General features: G+C 49.8%; 1 protein-coding gene across 1 annotated transcript in view; it reads right to left on the minus strand.

Moving 5' to 3' along the window:
* Positions 1-16,438, minus strand: part of Rai1 (retinoic acid induced 1) — a 95,377-nt gene extending 78,939 nt beyond the window's left edge. Inside the window, exon 1 of the mRNA XM_028776467.1 lies at positions 16,384-16,438. The gene's annotated coding sequence lies outside the window, so the exon portion shown is untranslated. The remainder of the gene's footprint in view (positions 1-16,383) is intronic.
* Positions 16,439-23,142: the final 6,704 nt, after the last annotated feature.

Here is a 23,142-nt window from a genome sequence, read left to right on the forward strand (position 1 = left end):
TTTGTTTTGTTTTGTTTTGTTTTGTTTTGTTTTGTTTTGTTTTGTTTGAGACAGGTTTCCTGTGTGGTCCTGGCTGCCTTAGAACTAGCTTTGTAGATCAGGCTGGCCTCAGACTCAGAGATCCACCTGCCTCTGCCTCCCAAGTGCTGGGATTAAAGGTGTGCCACCACCTCCACCACCTGTGAATTTTCTTTTTTTAAAGCCACATAAGGATTTGAACTTCAGCCAGGGCTCATAACCAGGAAGCCCTACTACCATATGGAACACAGCCAAGAGGAACAAGAAGGGAGACGGTGAGGAAAGCTTCACCCATCTAGGATGGTAAACTTGGAGATCTGAGATGAATTACTGAAGCATTTACCCCCACTTCCTAACCAATGGGTAGACTTCAAGATAAGTATGAAGCTGCTGGCTGTTCATGCCTGTAATCTCAGCACTTGGGAGACTAAGGCAAGAAGATGACCATGATTAAAGATCAGCCTGGGCTACATAATGAATTCCAAAAGCCATCCCGGATGACAGTGAGACCCTGTTTCAAAAACACTAAAAGCAAACAAAAACAACAGGAATTAGGTTTGTGGGCTGCATGTGACAGGAGGACCCCTTGGGCTAACATACATGTAGCATAGTAATTGTATCTGGTTACTGACAGGTATTCAAAAATACTAGATACATGAATAAATGAGTGAATGCATTAATACTGAATGCTGTCTGGCAACAGGAGAGAAGAACCAGGGCCTATCCTCTGATTTCATCTCTTAAGTGCTTTCTTCAGCCCAAGTTGGGTGATTGGGACAGCAAAAGGGCTAAGAGGAGAAGTCAGGTGAGGCCTGAAGCAGCTGTGCTGTGCTGCAGGCATCCCCTGAGATAGAGCCTGGTAACTTCCAAGGAAGTTGTAGCCAAGAGATACTGAAACCTTGGGTGGAGGGGAAGAGCACTGGGAAAGGAGACTCTCTGACCACCTGAGTTACACTCAGCTTGAGTTATAAGGAAGCTGTCTGCCTCTGAGGAGCCTATAGATCCTATAGATTATAGTATAGTATAGTACAGTATAGTATAGAAGATGGGCAGCTATCTGCCTGTGACCACACAGGCAATCAGTGGCTCTAACTGTGCCATTCAACAGTGGCCAGATTAGCCCCTAGCCTAGCCAGGACTCTGGTTTCCATGAGAAGTACTGCACCCTTCTTGGCCTTTTCCTTGGCTTGTGACCAAAGTGCATTCTCACACATGAATGCATGAGTGCATGACAACACAGGTAGGCAGGCTCTTCAATTACAGGCTCATCCTGGCCATCCCTCATTATGAGCAGGGCTCATAGAGACAACAGATTATCAGTGCCTGTACACAATTGGTCTGCCACACACAGCTGTTTACCAGATGAAATATATTAATGCTACAAACAGCCACACGGCAAAGAACACCCGGTTCTTTTGTGGCCTTTCCTGCCTTCTAGTCAGAGTCAAGGGGACTTGGGTCTCACTGTTGCCGTTTGAAAACTGAACTGAGCAGGCCTAGGGGAAGACTCAACACCCTGCCCCCTAATCAGAAGGCTAACCCATCCCTCAGCTGCCAGCTGTTCTGCAAAGGTATTTGACCCCAGGTCCCTGAGCAGCCCAGCAGGGTAACAAGACAGGGATATTAGCTACTAAAGGAAAGGAATGGGCTTCAGGATGCAGAGCACCCCTTCCTGTGTTTGAGTCCTGGTTAGTACTCCATAACAAACCCCAGCCCTCTCTGCTTTGGCCATGCAGGTCTCCATGCTCTAAGTCTGCCACCAGCAGCCCTGAAAGGAACCAAATGGGCCAGAGGCCCACCTACTGTGCTCCAGAAAAAAGTATGGCAGTCCATGCAAGGAGCAAGGGCTGCCTCAGAACTGAGCCCCACAGTAGAACATATGTTCTGCACCTGGCTTGGCCATTAAAAACCTGTGTGTCCCTCCAGAACTCAGTTTCTCCATCTATGAAAAATGGGCCTAGACCACTGTGATGTCCCTGCCCCAATATTCTCTGGTCTTGGCACCACAGGATAGCAAGACCCAGTTCTGCCATAAGAAAGTTAAGTGACCCTCAACCACCAAAGCAGCCCTTCCTGGATCCATGGTCCAGCCACACTGAGGTCACAAAGGATGGCCATATACCTAGTCTTCCCAGGACATTAGGACTAACGCCCTTAAAGAACAATTCTGCTTGTAGCACTGCCCAATAGTGACAAGTGGTATGGTGGTGCAGCACTACCAAAATGGAGGCACATAGATTGGCCGAGTTCAAAGCCTGCTGTGAAACACCAATACTAACAACATAGAGGCTGAGGGTACAGCATGGTGGCAAAGAAGAGGTGCTTTATTCCATGGGGCACACATGCACACAAACTGAGCCATACCCAGGAGAATCCACCATCCACTGCAATAGTCATATAACCATATACTGGTCCCTACCATAAATACAGATGTATAGCCACCAGGCAGCATCCACTTATGCAAGAGCACAAACTCACATACTATACAAGCCCTTACAGGTAACTAAAGCATGTATGATTTGAAAACTTGACAAAAACCAGCAGCCCTTCTAACATACTGTATGAGTCAGAGTTCTCCAGAGGAACAGAACTCATAGAATGAGAGACAGAGTCACACACAGAAAGACAAAGAGACAGAGAGAGACAAAGAGACACAGGCAGTGGTCCAGCTAGTCCAGTGGCTGTCTATCAACAGAGGGTCAAAGAATACAATAGTTGTTCAGTACATAAGGCTAGATGTCTCAGCTGGTCTAGATGTATATGCCAGAATCCCAAAGAAGTAGGCTCTAATTCCAGTGAAGGAATAGACTTGCCAGCAGGAATAAGGGCAGCCATGTAAAGAGAGCAAACTTCTTCTTTCATGTCCTTCATATAGGCTGCCAGCAGAGGGTGTGACCCAGATTAAAGGATAGCCAGATGTGGTGGTGCATGCCTCTAATCCCATCATTTGAGAAGCAGAGGCAGGTGAATCTCTGACTTCCAGGCCAACCTGGTCTACAGAGAAACCCTGTCTCAAAAAAACAAAGGGGGGAGGGTGGTGTTAAATCTTCCCACCTCAAAAGATCTGGAGTAAAAATGGGCCTTCCCACTTCAAATTATTTAACTAAGAAAAATCCCTGGCTGGGTGGTGGTGGCTCACACCTTTAATCCCAGTACTTGGGAGGCAGAGGCAGGCGAATTTCTGAGTTCGAGGCCAGCCTGGTCTACAGAGTGAGTTCCAGAACAGCCAAGGCTACAGAGAAACCCTGTCTCGAAAAACCAAAAAAAAAAAAAAAAAAAAGAAAAAGAAAAATCCCTCACAGGTGCTTGGATTTTAGTTAATTCCAGATGTAGTCAAGTTGGCAACCAAGAGTAGCAATCACACAAACCCACAGCCAACAGTGACCTTGTTGGACACAGTGACAAACCCAATAACACAGTGGTTCTTAACCTGTGGGCCAAGACCCCTTTTGTAGTTCAATGACCCTTTCACGAAGTTCCCTAACTCTAACTCATTGAAAAACACAGATATTTACACTATAATTCATAACAACAATAGCAAAATTACAGTTATGAAGTTGGAATGGAAATAATTATATGGCTAGGGGTCACCACAACATGAGGAACTGTATTAAAAGGTCACAGCATTAAAAAGTTGAGAACCACTGCAATAGCTCCATTATTTGGGAGGCTGAAGCAGAGGAATCCTGAGTTTGAGGCTATCCTGGACTACATATAAAGACCTTGTAGGAAAAAGAAAGAAAACAAGGAAAGAATAACTACAGATAAATAAACAAAGGGTGGCTGTAGTGGCACACACCTGCCTGCCAGCACGGAGGAGGCCGAGGCAGCAAGATTACCATGAATTTAAGGCCAGCTGAACCACATAGTGAGACCCTGTTTCAAAAACATGAGGGGGAAGGGGAAGATTGATATAACTATGAATTCACATCCGGAGGCATGTATCCCTCTCCTCAGATGGTTAAATTCCACACAGGGGTGGTGCCCAGCCCACAGGAGGGAACTCAGATAAATCAATCATGTGCAGACAAGGAATCTTAGCCATAACCTGGCAGACTCATCCATGCAGGTAAAGTGAACTGTTCTTTAATAGCCACTACATCAATAAGCTTATTAATAAAATAAAACTTACAGGACTGCTGGTTGCATGCTGACAACATGTCTACTGTACCTCTTCAATAGCACATATTGTTGGTGGTGGGTAGTGACCAGGGAGGGTCTGGTGCTACTACTGATGACCCTGTGCCAGGCAAAGGACAGTCTATGGTTCTTCCATAGTGGATGAGGGCAGGGTAGTTCAAAGCCCAGTCTGGAAGTTGTCTGGACATAGAAAGGCTGTGCCCTGTGACAGGCCTGCATGACTCCAGTGAGAGGCTATGGAACTAGGACAGCAGACCCTGATCCTCAGCAAAGCCATGCAAAAAAGAATAGTCAGGAGATGAACACAAGCCTCTAGGTCTGAAGGAAGGCTGCCTGGCACTGGGTGGGGTTGGGTTTGATCCTTTCCAGCCTTGTATGTCTGGCCAAATCAAAATCTTTGCTTGAGCCCTGGACTCAGCATGGGCCAAGAGCCTTCTGGGTCCCTGTACAGAATAGGTGGCTTCCTCAGCCTCTTGTAAGAAAGACTCCTGGTCCAAGACACTTGTTAGAGGTTAACAGCAGGAAAAGAGACCTACCTGCCAAGGGTCTGTGGACAAAGAGATGAGCAAAGTGACTACCTGGGTAGCCTAACAGGCTGCCAGCTCTCCTAAAATTAAGACTCCCCATGTAAGATCTCCCATAGATGCACAGAACAGAGTATACCTTGTATGGCATTATATGAAAAAGGCAGAGTATATACTTCAGGTATCTACAAGAGTGGTAGCATACACAACAGGGATAACCCTATGACAGGCAATGCAGCTGCCTTTAAAGACCAGAGCATGGGTAAATTTCTTCCTGTTAACTCGTCATATTTTCCAAAAGTTCTATAATAAGCCTGTTCTCCTTTTATAGCAAGAAAAAAAGCTATTAAAATCATCAAATAGTTTACAAGTCCAAACATACAGCATGACTCTTTCATTCTTTGCATTTGCTGTGCTCATCCAATTTTGTTTTTCAGGAATACAGGATATACATATACACATATAGTGCGCATGAGTGCGTACATAAGTGTGTGTGTGTGTGTAAAACTTGCCAGTCTAGCAGGCCCCTTTACCACCTGCTAAGCCACTCACTGGCCCTATTTCTTCTTTGAGATGAGGGTCTTGGTATGTTGCACAGGCTAATCCTGAACTGCTGCATTCAACCTCAAAAGGAGCTGGGATGACAGGCATGGATGGGTCTGGTTCTCCTACTTTTGAACTTCTCTACAGTCAACATACTCAGATTATCAAACTAAAAAATACTTAGAATTGAAAAGATTTGTTTTGTTTTTTTCAAACACAGGACCTCTTCATTATACAGCCCAGGCTGACCTCAATCTTGCTAGCCTATCAACCTCAGCTTCCTGAAACGCTAGAGATACAAGTGTGCACCACTACTACTGGCCTACCTATGACACATCAAGATGCATCCTTCTGCTTCCATAAAAACCTACTCTCATCCTCCTGTGTGTGTGCCCTGGGTGAGGCTGAAGAAAGGCAGAGTCCAGCAGCTTAAGAGGCAATCTTCTTGCCAAGACCCAAAGACCAGTATTAAATTTAGCTGCCTGCACCATACAAACAGAAGGGGGAGAAGCCAGATGAATTGGAGCCTCTTATTCAACTAGGGGAAAGAAAGCAGATCAGGAGGGTGAAGTTAGGGATTCAAGGCATGAAAAGCACGCGGAGAGAGGGTAGCATTACAGGGGTCAAATGTGGCAACAAAGTTCAGCTAGAGGTTTCCCCAGGGCAGGCGATGAAGCCCAGACTCAGAATGTAAGAATGTGCCTCCTGGCTGGGCAACCAAACGCCTGCCAACTACAAGAGCCCAAGTGCTGGGCTCTGTCGAGGACCAGCGAGTACCTCTGGGCACAGCTCTACCAAGGTAAGAGAGTGTCGGGGCCCTCCCCGTGCCTCATCCGTGAAGGACCGCGCAAAGAAGCACCAAGGCTGTGGCCCCCGGGGAAGAGGGAGAGGGGTATCTCTCCTTTTAGCTAGACGGCAGCACACAGGCCGAGAGAGCCCCGAGAGTACCTTAGCAGGTCTGGAAGCCACGCCTCCGGCTTTGCATTCCCGGAAAGGGGCCTGGCTCTGCCAGGGGCGGGGCCTTGGCTGCCGGTCCCAGCAGCGCGGAGCATGACGGGCCAGGCGCTGCCATGGCGACTCAGTGCCCGCCCCACCCCACCCCGCCCCGTGCACCTCCCGGGTGGAACGCGGCTTAGGGGGGCGCCGGGGACTGGAGGGCAGGAAGCGCGGGCGTCTGTCCTCCCGCCGCCCGTTTCGAGGTCGTGGAGAGGAGAGGAAATGGCCCCGGAGCAACCACACAGCTGCCTGGTCGTCTGACCCGACCGCGCCTCCGTGGACTTGGGTCCTGGTCTGAGCAGCCGGGCTGGTGCGGGTGTCCTCACTAGGATAATGAATACAGCTCCACTACTAATACTACCCAAGACGACCCCTCATACACTCTGTGGGGAAACCTGTTTTCGGGCCTGTGCCCCCAACCTGGCGCACCAGTGATAGGGCAGTTTGACTCCCAGTCGTGGGGGCTTGAGATACCATCTCTACCTACCCACACCCACTGCCTGTCACTGCACAGTAAACCTTCTTCCTGCTCCACAGGGCTGCCTCCCCCACTGAAATTCATTCCGTGTTCCTGGTTCTGAAAAGTCTGTCCTCCCGGGTGGCCATGATTCCCTCCCTACTACTGTACTTCTTCCTAGCAGCCACAGGCAGCAAAGTGGGATGCAAGCCCGACACAGGCTATGCCCATGACACTCCAAAGGTGTGATAGTTACAGGGAGTAAGTCCGTTAGATGTGTTCAAAAGTCAAGGGGCAAGGCCCAAGCTTTGCCTATCTACAGGGAATGGGCCTCATCATCCAGCTCCGGCTATCCACAACCCAACTAAGGCCCGACCTCCCATACCTCCTCCCTCTCTCGCCTACCACAGGCCTGGCTTTCCTTCTGAGCCGCCAATCTGAAGCCACACAAAGGCCTGTTTGTTTGCTTTCACTGCGACTCCCCCCTGGATCCTATGTCTTTTCTCTGCTACCTGCCGGCAGGGCTTCCTCTCCCAGCCTCCAGCGGGCTGGAGAGGAGGGGCCGAAGGGAAAGAGGGGCAGCCATTGCAGAAAGCCCTGCCTCATGATCACTCCATCTCGTTCCTCGAATCCACCTCCCTAGTACAAGGGGCTCTCAGTTTGATGGCTTGACAAATGACGATGACACTAGTGCCCCTTCAAGGTGCCTCAGCATAGAGGGTGCTAGCTGGGTGGGCAATGCCAGTCGTGGAGAAAGAAAGACTAGATAGACTCAACTAGTCTCCCCCTCTCCATGTGAGCAAGATTTGTTTGTCGGGAAGGCTGCCTTGGCTATCAAAAGCAACCTAGAGTCTGCCAGGAGATACGGAGATGAAGGGGACAAGGAGGCTTCATTGGAGCAGGCAGACGGATGATGTTTCCCAGCTCCCACTCAATTGGTGGGTGCCCTGTCAGTGTCCCCTTTGGCTAGGCACCCCTAGAGAACATCTTGTGTCTCAAGCTCTGCACAGCCAAGTGAGCTGAAATAAGGCTTTCACAGGCAAAGAAAAACAAACAGCCACATTCCACACCACCTTCTCTACCTGCAGAGGGAGGCTACCCTCTCTCCCCATTCAAATAAAGAAATTCGACACTGATACAGCACAGAGATAGGCAATCTGGCCTGGCTCCTCCACCAGAGCTCTTTTATTGCACCCTGCCAAGCTGGGTGGCCCAGGGCGGGTCCTTACCTCCCTGGGGCCTCTTTCCCTTTCCAGGCTGAGTTTAACCCCTATGGCCACTTCTAGGATGAAAATATTATGCCCACCCAAGAATAGGGAAAACCAAAAGAAAAACCCACAGGAAGAAAAACCTCCCTAGTCAGAATTCAACCTCAGGGCTGTCTTGTCTGTCTCCAAACCTTAAATTTTTCTTACCCGAACACAGAGTCACTTCACAGCAGCTGATTGTCCATGCAATGGGTGAGTGACTAATATGAAGGGGCTTAACCTCTCTGAGCCTTAGTTTCTTTGACAGAACAGTTAATAAGAGTTAGAGAGGACCACCCAATACCTGGCACAAAACAGGCACAGATTAAATGATAGCTCTCCTGACAATGAGAGACAGGCCTTCACTCAACAGAGGATTCAAAGCTCCCTTCCTTCCCTTTGCCTTCACCAACTGGCTTTGTCTACAGGTATCACATCACCTCTTCCCATCTCTGGCCTCTAGAAACTTCTGGTAAAGGCCATGGCCACCCCACCTGAGGTCCCTAAGTGCCCAGGAAACAGTGTCACCCCAAGGGAACAAAGCCAGTTCCGTCAACGTTATGCTAAGTCTGATTTGGCAAACCCTCTGTTTTTAGTGCTATTTTGAGCCACAGTGGGGATTTTCTGTGCTGTCTCAAAGGTATCACACATAGGATTGCTTCCCATCCCCACTCCTCTCTGTGCTTGACATGAAAATGTTGTTCTTCCTCTTCTCTCTCTCCCCACCTATTAGAGGATATAATCCAAACCAAGGCCAGAATCTAGAATCTGGTCCCAGAGCAGCCTGGGACAGCAATGGCCTCTATTCTCTCATATCTAACCTGGTCTTCTATCTCCACAGTACAACATAGAAGCTGCAGTTCTTCAAAGCAGATGGAGTGAAAGAGGTTTCTCATTAGCATCCCTCTACCTCTGGAAGCTTTCCCCAAGTCCCTAAGGCTGACCTAGGAGCCTTTTTTGGGCAGCCAGCAATGATACCCTTCCCCTGCACCTCTGAAGTTTAGAGATTGGGCCACCATGTTGGACTAGGACTGTAGAAAGCCATCACTGGTTCTGCACTTTTCTTTGAGCTCAGCACATTACAACTCATCTTGCAATTGTGATTATTGCAGTCCTTTCTGCAATGCCAGTATGCCCACCAGACTGGACACTTCAGAATGGCAGGACTATATCTGTGTGGCTACTACTACCTTGCAGCAAGGCTTGTTGAGCCCTCAGTGCTATAGATGTCTTGGCTGGTTTGTTGTTATAATGACTGTTATAGTGTTCTGCTGAGACAACCAAGAATTCCTCCAGACATGACTCAAACATCCCCCAAGTGACAAAATTACCTCAAATTGATAGTCTCCTCTCCATAGCCTATGGTGTCCCTGAAATATCGAATGAACGACTCTGCTCTGTCTTAGAACATTGTGGTTCTACATAAGATAAGAAGTTATCTTACCCTAATCATCAGCGAGGATCGTTCTCCCTTGTAGACTAGAAGTTCCCAGAAGGCAGGCCTTTTTGAGCTCTATGCCAGTGCTAATCAACTGCAGCATTTGGTAACAGAGCAATTAGCACACAAAGTATAATCTTCCCATCCAAGATCTGGATCATAGATGTCTTAAAAAATATATCCTAGGGCCGGGCTGTGGTGGCACACACCCTTAATCCCAGCACTTGGGAGGCAGAGGCAGGCGGATTTCTGAGTTCGAAGCCAGCCTGGTCTACAGAGTGAGTGAGTTCCAGGACAGCCAGGGCTACACAAAGAAACCCTGGCTCGAAAAAAATAGTTTTATATATATATATATATATATATATATGTATATATGTATATATATATACATACATATACATATATATGCATGCATGCATGCTTTGGCCATGTAAGTGTGGACACAGGGATTCTAGGAGTTGAAGGACCTCTGTAAAATCACATAGGAACAATCTGGTGGCCTGTGGTAATTGATGGTGACTTTAACATTAGATGTCAGAGTTCTTGCTTCAAGTCTGCGACTTGATGCTGGCTAGGGTTTCATCTTCTCAGCCTCACAGGGGCTCTACGGCCAGCCTTACATTACCCTGGGAGCCTGTCTGGGATAGGGTAGCAATGAGTACTGCTCCAGGAGCTGGCTGCTCTAGCAGGGCCAGTGACCACTACCCCTTTCCAGTAGGTGGTACTTCTGGAAGGAGTATGGCTAGCTAGACTGACCTCCCCCAGGCAACAGCAAGTAAGAGACATTTCTGAGGAAACCACTTTGTTTGGGGGTAGTTTGACTGGTTTTGTTTTTGTTTTTGTTTTTTGTCGAGACAAGGTTTTTCTATGTAGCCTTGGCTGTCCTGGAACTCCCTCTGTAGCCCTGGTCAAACACAGAGATCCACCTGCTTCTGCCTCCTGAGTGCTGGGATTAAAGGCATGCATCATCACAGCCTAGCTAAGAGAACACTTTGTACATATCAGACACTATGTACAGTGCTTCATCTGTGTGAACTCAGATCTCTTCATTCTGCCATTAGGAATGCCTAAAAGGAAGGGTGCTCCTTGCCTTTTGCCTCATAAACAAGGAAAATGAGCAAAAGAGACAGGTAACCTGCCCAAGCAACATAACTTGGGTCAGAACCTAGGCAGCCGGGGTGCTTAGAACTATGCCTAGGAGGGGCTAGAGAGATAGTTCAGCAGTTAAAAGAGTATATGCTGCTTCCAGAGGACAGAAGTGCAGAGCCCAGCACCTATATGAGGGTGGCTTGTAATCACCTGTAACTCCAGCTCCAGGGTAGCACACAGTATACCCACAAACAGACACGTACACAGAAATAATACATACTTAAAAAAAAATCCACTGCAACTCCAGTTCCAGGGACTCTAACACCCTCTCCTGGCCTCCACAGACACCAGGCACACACTTGGTGCACAGATACACATGCAGGCAAAACACACATACAAAAGAAAGAAGAAAGGAAGAAAGGAAGAAAGGAAGAAAGGAAGGAAGGAAGGAAGGAAGGAAGGAAGGAAGGAAGGAAAAGGAAGCGAGCAAACACACTACACCTTAGGGATGGCCATAGCCCTTTCAGCCTGAATCACTCAAGTGAATGTTACAAATGAAACTGGTCACATTGCCACTTAAGTCATAAGTTTCTGGGCACTTTCTTAGGGTCTATTATCATCACTGGGGTAAAGTCCCTATGCAAACAGAAACTGTGCGAGTCATTTTCATGTCCCTTCCCCGCATTGCCCTCCACCTTGCCAGAAGAGAAATAGGCACTGGACTCTCTGTTTTGCAAGTGAGAGTTAGAGGTGACTGTCAAGGAAAACAGTCATTGATACCTTGTACATGTTGCAAAGCTCCAACAGTCCAGCACTAGGATACAGCACAGGGTTGATATGCACTTGCCTAGCAAGCTAAAGGCTCTACATTCCATCCGAGCATCACAAAAACAAATACCAACCCAACAGTAACAACCAAGTGGAGAGGGCTGTGTGCCAGCAGGACCCTCTTATTATGCTCATTTTACAATGGAGGAAAATAGAGCCCTCCAAACTGTAGCTGATGCTAGGACTGGAATGCAGGCTGGCCTCACTGAAAATTTTTATGTCCCAAAGCTATAGGGCCCTCTTTGCTTTCGACCACAAAACACATCAAGGCCAATGTCACTTTTAATGCTGGTAGCAATTCATATTCCCATTCTTGACAGAAGAAACTGATGCTAAAGGAAAGGGAAGTGGCTCCCCTAATTCCAGCAGTGGCTGGAACTCAGACATTTTCTCTGATTCTTAATCTGGTGCCTGCTGATCTGTCCCAAGAGAGTTCACTGTGAAGATGAGCAGTCTCCCCTGCACACCCTTCTGTAAGCTCCTACAGGTCTGCGTGAGTGTTAGGCAAACCTGCTGCCTGAGCCCATCAGCCCTCTCCATTAGCAGCAGCAACCCCTACCACCATACACACACACACACACACACACACGCACGCACACACACCATACATACACACACACACACCATACACACACACACACACCATACACACACACACACACACCCCATACATATACACACACACACACCATACACACACACACACCATACACACACACACACACACACGAAGTGAGCAGTTCAGGCCTATAGACTAAGCACAGTCTACCTTGTGCTGACACGGATGGCATTGAGTCTAGAGAGCAAGGGGAAAAGATTCCTTGGCTGGTTCCAGTACCTCATCCGCAACTCCCAGCCAATAACATACCACTTCCCTATCTGGGGCCCTGGAGCAGCCATTTCTCCTCTTCACAGGACACTATTGCCCCAGGCAAGCAACTGTGCAAAAATGGGACATTTGTTGATTGTCTACCTAGTGACAAAACTTCAAGAGCCCTGAAGACTTAACACTGGATTATTCAATGTGTGCACAGAAATAATGCTCAAAGAACCAATGAACTAAACGTCTGGTGTGGCCAGAGCCCTCGTGCATGTGACTGCTTTCTCTCCTGAACATAAGCCTATTCATTTGTAGCAAGAACACCTCAATTTCTCTTACAGTTCCGTAAGTCTCCCTCTCTCCTACTCTCGGCTCCCAAGGTTTCCCTCACCCCTGCACATGCTTCTCTGAGTATCTGTCTCTCCCACACCTGCCCTTCTGTTTCAAAGGCCCCAGAACCAGCAGAACAAACTCTTGTCTTTTGGCAGCCAAGCCTCAGCCTGTGCCTCCTGTGGCCTCCCCCTCCCTGGTGTCACATTCCAATCTTAGGTCTTCAGTGACCCACCGGAAAGGGGCACAACTCACCCTCATTCTTGGAGAAACAGGATGAGCCAGTTTCTTCCAGTCCCCTAGGTTTCTTCCAGTGCACCCAAGTGCGAGCACGCATGCGCACAAACACACGAACGCGTGCAAGCACACACACACACACATACACACACACACACACTTTCTTCACAGAGAACAGGCACCAGCCAAGGATCAACAGGGACTCTGAGTGGCTATGAGGTTCCTATCCTCTGCACTTCACCTGGGGCCCCTACCAGGAAGCATTCCTAAGCATCTGAGTTCCAGACCCCACCCCTGGCTGTGGGCCCTGGAAGTAGTCACTGGGGCTCAGCTGCTCTAGCCTCGTGTGCAAGGCAGAAGGGCCTATCATTCAGAGATCCAGGCTAGGCCACAGACATAGACAAAGAGAGATGACTCATTCCCTTGGAGGTCAGGAGGAGGAGACAGGATGTCTGTTTGGGTCTTGGGAGGCAGATGAAGGGCACCCAGGTGGAAAGGGCAGCCCAGGCAAACTCAAGAGGCTGGCACAAAAATAGCTGAACTGAAAGGAGGGTACATGTGCAGGAGCAGAGCTGAGGACAGAGAGGAACCTGGGAGCAAGCAAAGGACCCCAGGCTACCCTCTGTTCAGAAATCAAAAGGAGGCTTCAAGGTAGCTACTGGAGTCCAGAAAAAGATGCCAAGGAGGCCAAAAAGGAGGCCCTGGCACAATGGCTCCTTCACTATTTCTCCTGAGTCAAGTGGCCAAAACACAAAGGCTCCCAAGAGCAGCAGGATCGTTCTCCCTGCTTCTCTACCCCTGGCCCGTACATCACTTGCTCACAATCCTCTCTTCCATAAAGATCTTGGCTGTTACCTGGGACTCACACACCTGTCACTGGGCAATAACCTGGGAAGTGTTTCCTGCTTAGAACCTGGCATGGCTTTGAAAACAATAGGCCTTTGGACAGTCTGCAGTTGCTGGGGCCTGGCATCCAGGGCCTGTCCCAAAGAGAACCCTGGTCTGAGGGCATCATCACTGCCAATGCACATGGCTCCTCCTCCCTGGGAACTACAAACACACATACATATCACAGCCCAGGCAGCTGGTTGAAGCAGAAAGGACAAGTATGTGCTGCCATCGACACAGAAGACAGCCATGGCAGCAGTGGAGACACGGCAGCTGGCCTTTCTCAAAATCACCGACCTAACCATCTATGGATCCCTACAGCTGTAGTCAGCACTGGGCTTCTCATTGTACAGATGGAGACATTGAGGCCCAGAGTGCTAAACAACTCCCTCAGCAGATGGTGGAGCCAGGAGTCAATCCAGAGTCCTCTCTGAAGTACCTCACCCACTCCCCTCCCAGAGAGAAAGGAAACCAGGGCTGTAGAATAAGAGATCTGGGTATGTTTTCACTTGGGGGAAAATAAAACTATGTATTTGTACATAGCCTCTTGCATACATTAAGTGCCGATGGAAGGATACAATGACTTTACAGCGGCCACCTGCACTGAAGGTCTGTAATTCTACGTGCTTTTAGGCTATTTGCATTTTTTCACAGTGAGAACCTCTCTATGTATTACTTGAGTAATGAAAAGAGAGCAATTGTAGGGTCTCAATTACTATTTAGTGAAGGAATATATAGCAGATCCATTTCCAAGGCCTGCTTTTCAAATTTGGTGTGACCTATCGTTGGTTGTGAAAACAAATTTACTGGGCTACAACTAGTCATGTTTCTAATCAAATAAACAAAAAGAGAAAAAGCACATGCAGTAGATTCATTCACTAAACTTTTTTTTTTTGCTATATATTATAGGTAGGAACAATACTGTGACCTAAAACCTACTTTGCACATGGCAGGAGGGGTGTGTAGCAGGATTTCATCTTGGGTAAGGCTTTTTAAACCAATGGTCTAGATTTGGGGCCTAAAAAGAAATACCACCCCCACCCCAACCCCATTCCCAGAGACCTCATGGACCAGTGGAAATAAAGACACTTCTGAAGCAGAAGGCCCCTCTGCAGAAGTCAGAGGGGTGCCTGACTGTCAAGGAAGGTCACATTTTGCCCCCTCCCAAGATGGCCTCTGAAGCCTCAATCGCCCCATACACTCTCCTCTCCAAGGAATTACTGTGATGAGAGCCTGGCCAGGCTTCTGGGGGGAGGCTGCCTTGGGACTAGAATGGCTGTGTCTATGCCTTGTTCTTGGGCCCCACATACCCTCTGGGGTGTTGGGAGGAGGGGTGGGAAACTAGATTACTCTCCAGCTTCCAGATCCCAAGGGCCACGTCCCAGAGAAACCTCTGGAAACAGCTGTGTAGTCAGCCAGGAAGGGCCTCCACTCCACTGCCCCCAACCCGGGCCTGGCTGGAGCTGAGACAAGAGTGTGTGGAGAATGGGGGAGGAGAAGGCGGATAGGATAGGAAGCAGAGCTCCCAGATCTGGGCTCCCATCGCGCTGGCGCCTCCACATCACAGCTTGCCTGGCCCCACTCTCCACCCGCCTCCCCTCCCAGGGCAGCAGACAACTAAAAAAAGATAAAATAAAAAGAAGTAATTCCCCTGCTCTGACGTCAGCGCGAGGTCTTAACAGCCCAGCAGCCGCATGAAACTAGATTGCAACCAGATGTAATGCCCTTGAATTCTCAACACAGCACTGCCGTTGGAAAAGGGGGTGGGAGGGGGCGCGGGGCCCCGCTAGAACCGCGACACCGGCGCTGCGGGAGTGAGTGCGGTGGGCTGGAAGTGCCGTGCGGGCACGCAACCTCTCGTCCCCAGTCCTTAGGAGCGTATTACGCTTGGGTTTAATCCATTCAGAGCCCAGGTCCTGGGTTCCCGGGACGAAGGCACAGCTTCTGGCCACACTCCCGCCCTGCTGTGTGAATGAGGGACTAGGAGCCCCAAGAGGAGCTAGCTGGTGGCTGGGAAAACGGGCGCCCCAGGAAGCTGGGGCCGCCGCGACCTGGAGCCTGCCTTGTGTTTCGCTTCCCCTCTGTCCCTCTTTGAAGGCCTCCAGTTGTGACCAAAGCTCCAAATGTCACCTCCCAGCCCTGCCAAGCCCTCGCCCCTGCCGCGCTCGGCCCAGTATCCCCACAGGTCTTCTTGCCTCCAAAGGCGTGGGATTCGGCCTCGAAAGGGCCCGCGGGCCTGGCCGCCGCGCCGCTTTCGGGAGGGCACCAGGCTCGCGTGTCCCAGGCTCCAAGCCGGTGGCGTCACCCCGAAAGGCCTGTGCGCCCCGGGCCTGGCGGCGACGGGACTCCTGGGTCGAGGGGACCGCTTCCTGTTCAATGCGGGGCCTGCACACAGGCCCAGGCGGGGACACGCGGCGACTGGCGCGTCCTGTGTCACCACGAGCGGCCCTCGCAACCCGGACACCCGGGAACGGGCTACGCACCGAGCCTCCGGCTCCCCGTCCCCACCCAGAACGCACTCACAAAGCTCCCTCGGGCCCGCGCTGCACCGCCCCACGTCCCCGCCCCACACTCGGTGACACTGGGCCTCGGGTCCCAGCACCCGCGCCCGGCCGGCCACCGACTCTCCAGAATACCCTCCTGCAGCTCGTACACGGCCACCAGCGGCCTCACGCTGGCGCCACACAAAGCCAGGCCGCGCGACCCCGCGTCCGCGCCCCACTCGCGCTCGGCCCCCGCCCCCGCCCGGACCCCTGCCCGCTGAGTCCCCACGCCACGCGCCGCCCCCCCGCCCAGGTCCTTGTCCCCGCACCGGGCGCCCCGCTCACCTCGGCGCCCGCAGTCACTCCGGGGCCCGCCGTCCGGCGCTGCGACTTCGCGGCCCGGAGGCCCGCGCGCCCATGGGTGTCCGGCGCGGAGGCCGCCCAGGCGGGAAGGAGGGTGGGCCGCGGCGCCCCCTCCTCGGACCTCGACAAGGCAGCCAGCTACCCTGGCCGCCGCCGCCACCACCACCACCACCACCACCGCCTGGCTCTGCAAGCGGCCTGTCCGAGCCCAGGCGCGAGCGGGGGCGGCACCGGGGCGCCGGGAGCCGGCGGCGCGCGTAGCGGGCCCTGACCGCGCACCCTGACGGGCCTGCTTGATGCCCGCGGGAGCCTGAGAGAAATGCGATCCCCTCCACACAGGAAGAGCGGCGGGCGGGCGACGTGCGGGGGGAGCAGGAGAGCGAGGGCGCGAGGAAAAAAGTTCCCGGGCGGCCAGGCAGCTCTCGCTCGTGGCCTCGGGTGCCAGGTGGGCCGTTCGCGCCCCGACAGCGCCCCCTGGCGCCTGCGCGCCCCACTGCACGCCCCATGCCCGTCTGGGGGCAGGGGCTTGGCAGAGGGCCTGAAGGTGCAGCCCAGAGAGAAAGGCCTGGGGACAGCCCCAGGACTTGGTCTGGTAATCCGTCGCTGAGGATTTTGGACTTAGACTTGGGCCAGGCCTCCCCCGCTCACTCCACCACCGTGTGGCCCTCACCTGTGACCATTTCTTTGGTTCGAGAATCAGTTTCAGATTTCCTTAAGTTAGATGTGAAATGTAGCCACCGCACATGTAGCACCTTGTTGGGTACTGAAGCAATGCGGTCCCTGCTTGTCAAGGAGCTGCCATTGTGTAAGGGAGACGCAGACAGCCAACAATGATCAGGTCCATAACGAAGATAATTTTAGAGAGAAATAAGTGCTAGGAAGAAAATCAGCAGGTGCAGTGATGGATTTAGCAGCGTGTGAGAGAAGGCCTGTCTGAACAAATAACTGAGGAGCAGGAAGGAGCCTGCACCAGCAGCTTGTGGAAGAGCATTCTTTGAGAGGAAAAGACAAGTGCAAGTGCCCAGAGGCAGGAGTGGTCTTGATGAATAAGCACAGCTGTAAGGAGGCCATACCCAATGGGGTAAGAAGTGGTCACGCTGAATTCTAGTCTAAAGCCAAAGCCTGTAGGACTACAAAGAGTCTGAAGGAAATATGGATGCCTTCTTAGTGCTGTGAGAAATAAGCCACCAACAGATTTTAAGTAAAAGAATTTTGAATGGATTAGTAAATGAACCAACTCACTTATAGACAGACATACCCGTGAGCCATGGCTACCCCAAGGCTTCTGCTTCCCTGCCCAAAGCAGCATGAGTTATTGGCTTCATCGAAGCCCAAGCCATTCATCCTTTGCTAGGTGAAGGTCAAAGCATCTAAGTCCCGGGGTGACTTGACACAAGTGAGTCACCCTTTCAGTCCTGTTTCTTCATCTAGAATGTGAGTGCTGTTGCTAAGTTGAGTGCCTTTGTCTTGTCCCGGGTACTTCACTCCTTCCACCTCATCCTATACATCCTGACTGCTTCTCTCTTAGTTCACCACATCTATGAAGATTCTCCACCTATAATGACAAAGCCAAGACCCGCCCTAGGTCCTCCCTGCCAACTGGTGGGAAACACAAATTCTAGGCAGAGAGCGAGGCAAGCGGGCACTGTGTTGTTTCTGGTCTGCTTTCAACAGTGACTCCAGACCTGGCTTCTGAGCATGGCATCTTTATTCCCATAAGCCAAGCACAGGGAATGGTCTTTCCAGACACACTAGGCATCAATCTCTCTCTCTCTTTCCCCTTCCTTTCCTGGTTGCTGCACCCCTTGGCAACTGCAAGAAGCTGGAAAAGAAAAAAAAAAAAACCCAACAGCAACAAAGCTGGTTCAGCTGTCTGGCTCCTACTTCCTCCCTTGGTCTTCTTTCCTCCCCTCCTGAGAATACAGGACTGTACTCCAGCCCCTTGGCAATCTAGAATGAACTCTTCATCTCAACAAGACCTTCTGTTTAAACACATCTACAGCACCCAACCCCCCTTTGTTGTATCTGAAGATATCCCTAGGCTTCAGGGATTGGGAGTCTTGATTCAGGGATTGAATGTCTTTAAGAGCTGGCTTCTCTTACTGTATCTCTTACTGCTTACTGCTGCTTCTTCCCTTACTGCTATCTCACCACAAGCCACTGCACAGAAGAGGAAACAGACTCACACCAGCAGTAGTGGGTCTGGCATCCAGCTACTTGAGAACCAGAGGCTGGACCATTGCCAGAGCCCAGGAATTCAATACCAGCCTGGGCCAGTGAGACTCTATCTCAATTTCTACATGTTTATGGTATGGGTAGAATAGTCTTGAAATCATCTGTGCAAAGTGCCAAGATGCACAGACACACCCAGAATTACTCTCTCGCAATTAATTTATTTTTATTTCATATGAACTGGTGTTTTGCCTGCATGGGACTTTAACTTGAGTCCTCTTGAAGAACAGCCAGTTGTTTTTGTTTGTTTGTTTGTTTTTTGTTTTTAAACTTCTGAGCCATCTCTCTAACCTCTTCCCTCTTTTTAACCTTTATTTTTGTTTTATGTGTATGGGGTATTTTTCCTGCATTTGTTACTGTGCACATGATGCATCCAGTGTTCATAGAGGCCAGAAAAAGAGATTGGATTCCCTGGGACTGGAGTTATAGACAGTTATGAACTGCTTTGTGAGTGCTAGGAACTGAGCCCAGGACCTCTGAAAGAGCAGCTAGTGAGCCATCTCACCACTCCACAGATCACTCAAGAGGGATTTTCTCCTCTTAGCCATACAGGTTTCTAAGCAGCCTATCAGGGCAAGGTAGCCTGGACATGACTGGCACTAATACTGACTAAGAATGTGCATTCTTCAAGATGAGAACCAGGAGCCTAGGAATCACTGTCAGCAGCCCCAGCACCAGGGAACGTGTCTGCTGAGAACCTGGTGTGCACCCTTAGTAGGATGCATGCAGGAGGGCTAGAAGGTGGGCATGCTGTCACACAGAAACTCAGATGCACAGCCTTGGTGCAGGAATCTCAAACTCAGATCAAAGGCCAATGCATCTGGGCTGCTGGAGGGAGGCACTGTTTGTTTTTATGGGGGTTTTGATGTTGTTACCATTGGATTTTATCCTTATTGTGTTGTGCTGAGAAATTGAACCTATGGCTTTGTGTACATTAGGCAAGTGCTCTCCCTCGAGCCATGCCTCCAGCTCTGAATGTAGGGCAGCTTCCCTTATGCTTACTACAGCCCAGGCAGACTTCAAACTTGGTCTTCTTTTTTTTGTTGTTGTTGCTTCTCTCTCTCTCTCTCTCTCTCTCTCTCTCTCTCTCTCTCTCTCTCTCTCTCTCAATCTCTCTCTTTTGAGACAGGGTTTCTCTGTGTAGCCTTGGCCATCCTGGAACTCATAATGTAGACTAGGCTGGCCTCAAACTTACAGATATGTGCCTTTGTCTGCCTCCTGAGTGCTAGAATTAAAGGTAAGTGATCTTATTTGCTTATATTTCTTCTCTTATATATCCTTCCCTCCCTTCCTCTACTCCCTTCTCCCCCACCTCCCCAGGGGTGTGTGTATGGGTGTGTGTGCACACACTCGAGTGCACCTGTGCACTCATGTCCTATGCACATGACCATGCTGGACGTGGAACCCAGAACCTCCCTGAATGCCAGTCAAGTGTATTAACTCTGGGCTACACTCATAATCCCCTGGGGTGTTTTTGATTAAAAAGCAAGAACAGAGCAGTGAGAACTTTTGGGAATTGAAATCCCTTCAGAGAACTTTACCTTTAGGGGAGCCTACCACCATCCGTTGTTCTAGACACACACTTAAATCAACTAGCTGACCTCCTCACCTACCTAGGTATTTGAATTTGAGACACCTTCCCCCAGCTATCCAAAGACTGGTTATCTGTGTGGCCTTGAACTTCCTCTGTTTTCTGTCAAACAAAAGGAGGTTAATGTTTCCTGTCTAGAGAGGCAGAGGGGCTGTTAGTTGAAACAAAAGAAAAAGGAGACCTGTTTGGTTAAGATCCAGGCTTATCACTAGCCTTTAAATCCAGCCCTTGGAAGGCAGAGACATAAAGAACTCTGTTGCTTGAGACCAGCCTGTCTAAATAGTGACAGTCAGGGCAATGTAGAGATATCCTGTCTCAAAAACAAAACAACAACAAACAAACAAACAAAAAGGACTAGGTTTATCACTGGTTCACATAAAAGATTGTCATGAGTGCTTATACTTGATAGCCAAGGCCACCCATCACCAAGGTCACACTTGCATCCAGAGTGATGATCCTAGGTTACACACACTGTCCCCTTGTGTTCTTCTGGAACACAAGCTCCTACACGAAGACTTCAGTCTGCTCTTGAAAGCCCCAATGGAGTGTAGAGTATATCATCAGAACTGCCGTCAACAAAACATGGAACTAGAATTTATTTGACCCCTACTATGTGCAGTGAATCTCATTATCTCTATTTTGCAAAGAAACTAGGCCCTGAGGAGGGGGCAGGAAACCCACTGTCTCTGTATACACAGCTGTCAGGAAGCTTTCAGAGGTGAATCCTTGCCCCACCCTGCCACCTGGTCACAGCTTGTCTCCAGCACCTCCCCGGGACTCCAGAGACCTCTGGCTTCTCAAGCTAAAACAATTTCAATACTGTTGAGTTCTGTACCACCAGCCATCCCTGCTCACTACCCAGGACGTCAAGTTGGTATAGGTATTCTGTATGGGCACTCCATTCCTCAGGCTTGAGGTCCTGTGCTGTAGAGGAGAGAAGAAAGCTTCTGAGCAGCAGTGACCAAGCCACTCGGGCTTTATTTCTCTCTGCTCTCTCTGGGGTGGTGATGTGGCAGCTGCTTTGAGATCGGGCCGTGACTTCCCCACAGTGCCAGACTGTAGTCTGGAACTGTAAGTTGAACAAGTCCCTTCCTCCCCAAAGTTGTGTTTTGTCAGAGTCCCTGAGCAGAAAAAAAAAGGAGTACTCATTTCCTGGGAAGGGCAGTGATGGGGAGCTGAGCAAGGACAGGCCCTTTGGCTTCCTGCAAGGCCTCTGATTTCCAGCAGAAAAAGATGAAGATTTGAAAGGACTGCCTAGCTGTAGGCAGTGTGAGCACCAGAGCACCACAGGGAAAGGGGTTTTGGGTCCAGTTCCAGGGATGCTGATCAGGGGATCCAGGCTGGGGGAACCAGGGCCAGATAAGCATCACTAAGATCTTTCACTCACCCATCCACCCACTCATCCACTCACCCCTCCATCCATCCCTCCATCCATCCCTCCATCCCTCCCTCCATCCATCCCTCCATCCATCCCTCCATCCATCCCTCCATCCCTCCACTGACTGATCCATCCATCTACCCACCCACTCATCCATCTTCACATCTATCCAATCATCTACCAGCCCGTCTGTTGATCTATCCACCGACTGACTCATCTATCTGTTTACTCCACATCCACCTACCTATTCATCTGTCTACCCACTCATCCATCCATCCATCCATCCATCCACCCACCCATCCATCCACTCATCCACCCATCCATCCATCCATCCATCCACCCATCCATCCACACATCCAGCCATCCAGCCACCCATTCAACCACCATCACAACCACCTGTTGAAGTTACAACTGGTTGTGAGCTGCCACATGTTTTGGAATCTTAACCTGGGCCCTCTGGAAGAGCAGCCAAGTGCTCTTAACTACTGAGACATTTCTCCAGCCTGTATTTATGTCTTTCTTTATCTGTGGATTTTGAGACACGGTCTTTCTGTGCTGCCCAGTAGAGCCTTCAATGTGCCATTTGGTTGAGTCCTATCTCTATCTCTTGAATACTGGGATTACAGGTGTGCACCACCATGCTTGGCTTTAGGCAGTATTGGGGATTTAATCCAGGCTCTTGGCATGTTAGGCAAGCCCTCTACCAGCTGAGGTACAGCACTAGTCCAAGATTCTGAAGAGAGAGAAAGAGAGACGACAGAGATTGACAGACTTGAGTAAAAACTCTGGAGAGAGGCTTAGAGTAGAAAACCCTGGACTTTCAGATAGGCAAGTCAACCATTTACATATGTGTGTGTGTGTGTGTCATGTATGTGACATCTGTGGGAATGCACATATGTCTATGTGGAGACTAAGGGTCGATGTCGGGTATCTATGAATCTTCGTCTTACTTTTTAAAAAGTTTTATTTTAAATTAATTGTGTGTGTGCGTATATGTGCATGTGAGTGTAGGTGTTTGTGGAGGACAGAGGAGCTGGAGTTGTAGAAGGTTGTGATGCGAGCAGCCTAAAGTGGATGCTGGAAACCAAAATAGGCCCTCTAGAAGAGCACTGTGCTCTTGGCCTGGCACCATCTCTCCAGCCCTTCCACTTGATTCTCTTTTTTTTAAGATAGTGCTTCACTGAACTGGGAGCACACTGACAGGCTAGACTGGCTGGCCCTCAGTCGTCAGGACCTGCTTGTCCCCACGGTCCAGTACTAGACTTTCAAGAGTACTCTGCCGTACCAGTTTTTATTTGAGTGCCGGGGATCTAAACTCAGGTTCTGGTATGACAAGGACTTTACCAGCTAAGTCATCTTTCCAGCCCTAGTATTTTCACCTTTTCATGTAATCAGCTTGAATTGGTTCTCTGTAATCTATTCTTTTAATTTTTAAAAAAAATATTTATAATTAAAAGAAAATTTTAAGCCAGGAAGTGGTGGTGTACCCCTTTAATCCTAGCACTTAGGAGGCAGAGGCAAATAGAACTTTGAATTTGAG

Source organism: Grammomys surdaster, unplaced genomic scaffold, assembly GCF_004785775.1.
Source record: "Grammomys surdaster isolate TR1022 unplaced genomic scaffold, NIH_TR_1.0 270, whole genome shotgun sequence".
Classification (NCBI taxonomy): domain Eukaryota; kingdom Metazoa; phylum Chordata; class Mammalia; order Rodentia; family Muridae; genus Grammomys; species Grammomys surdaster.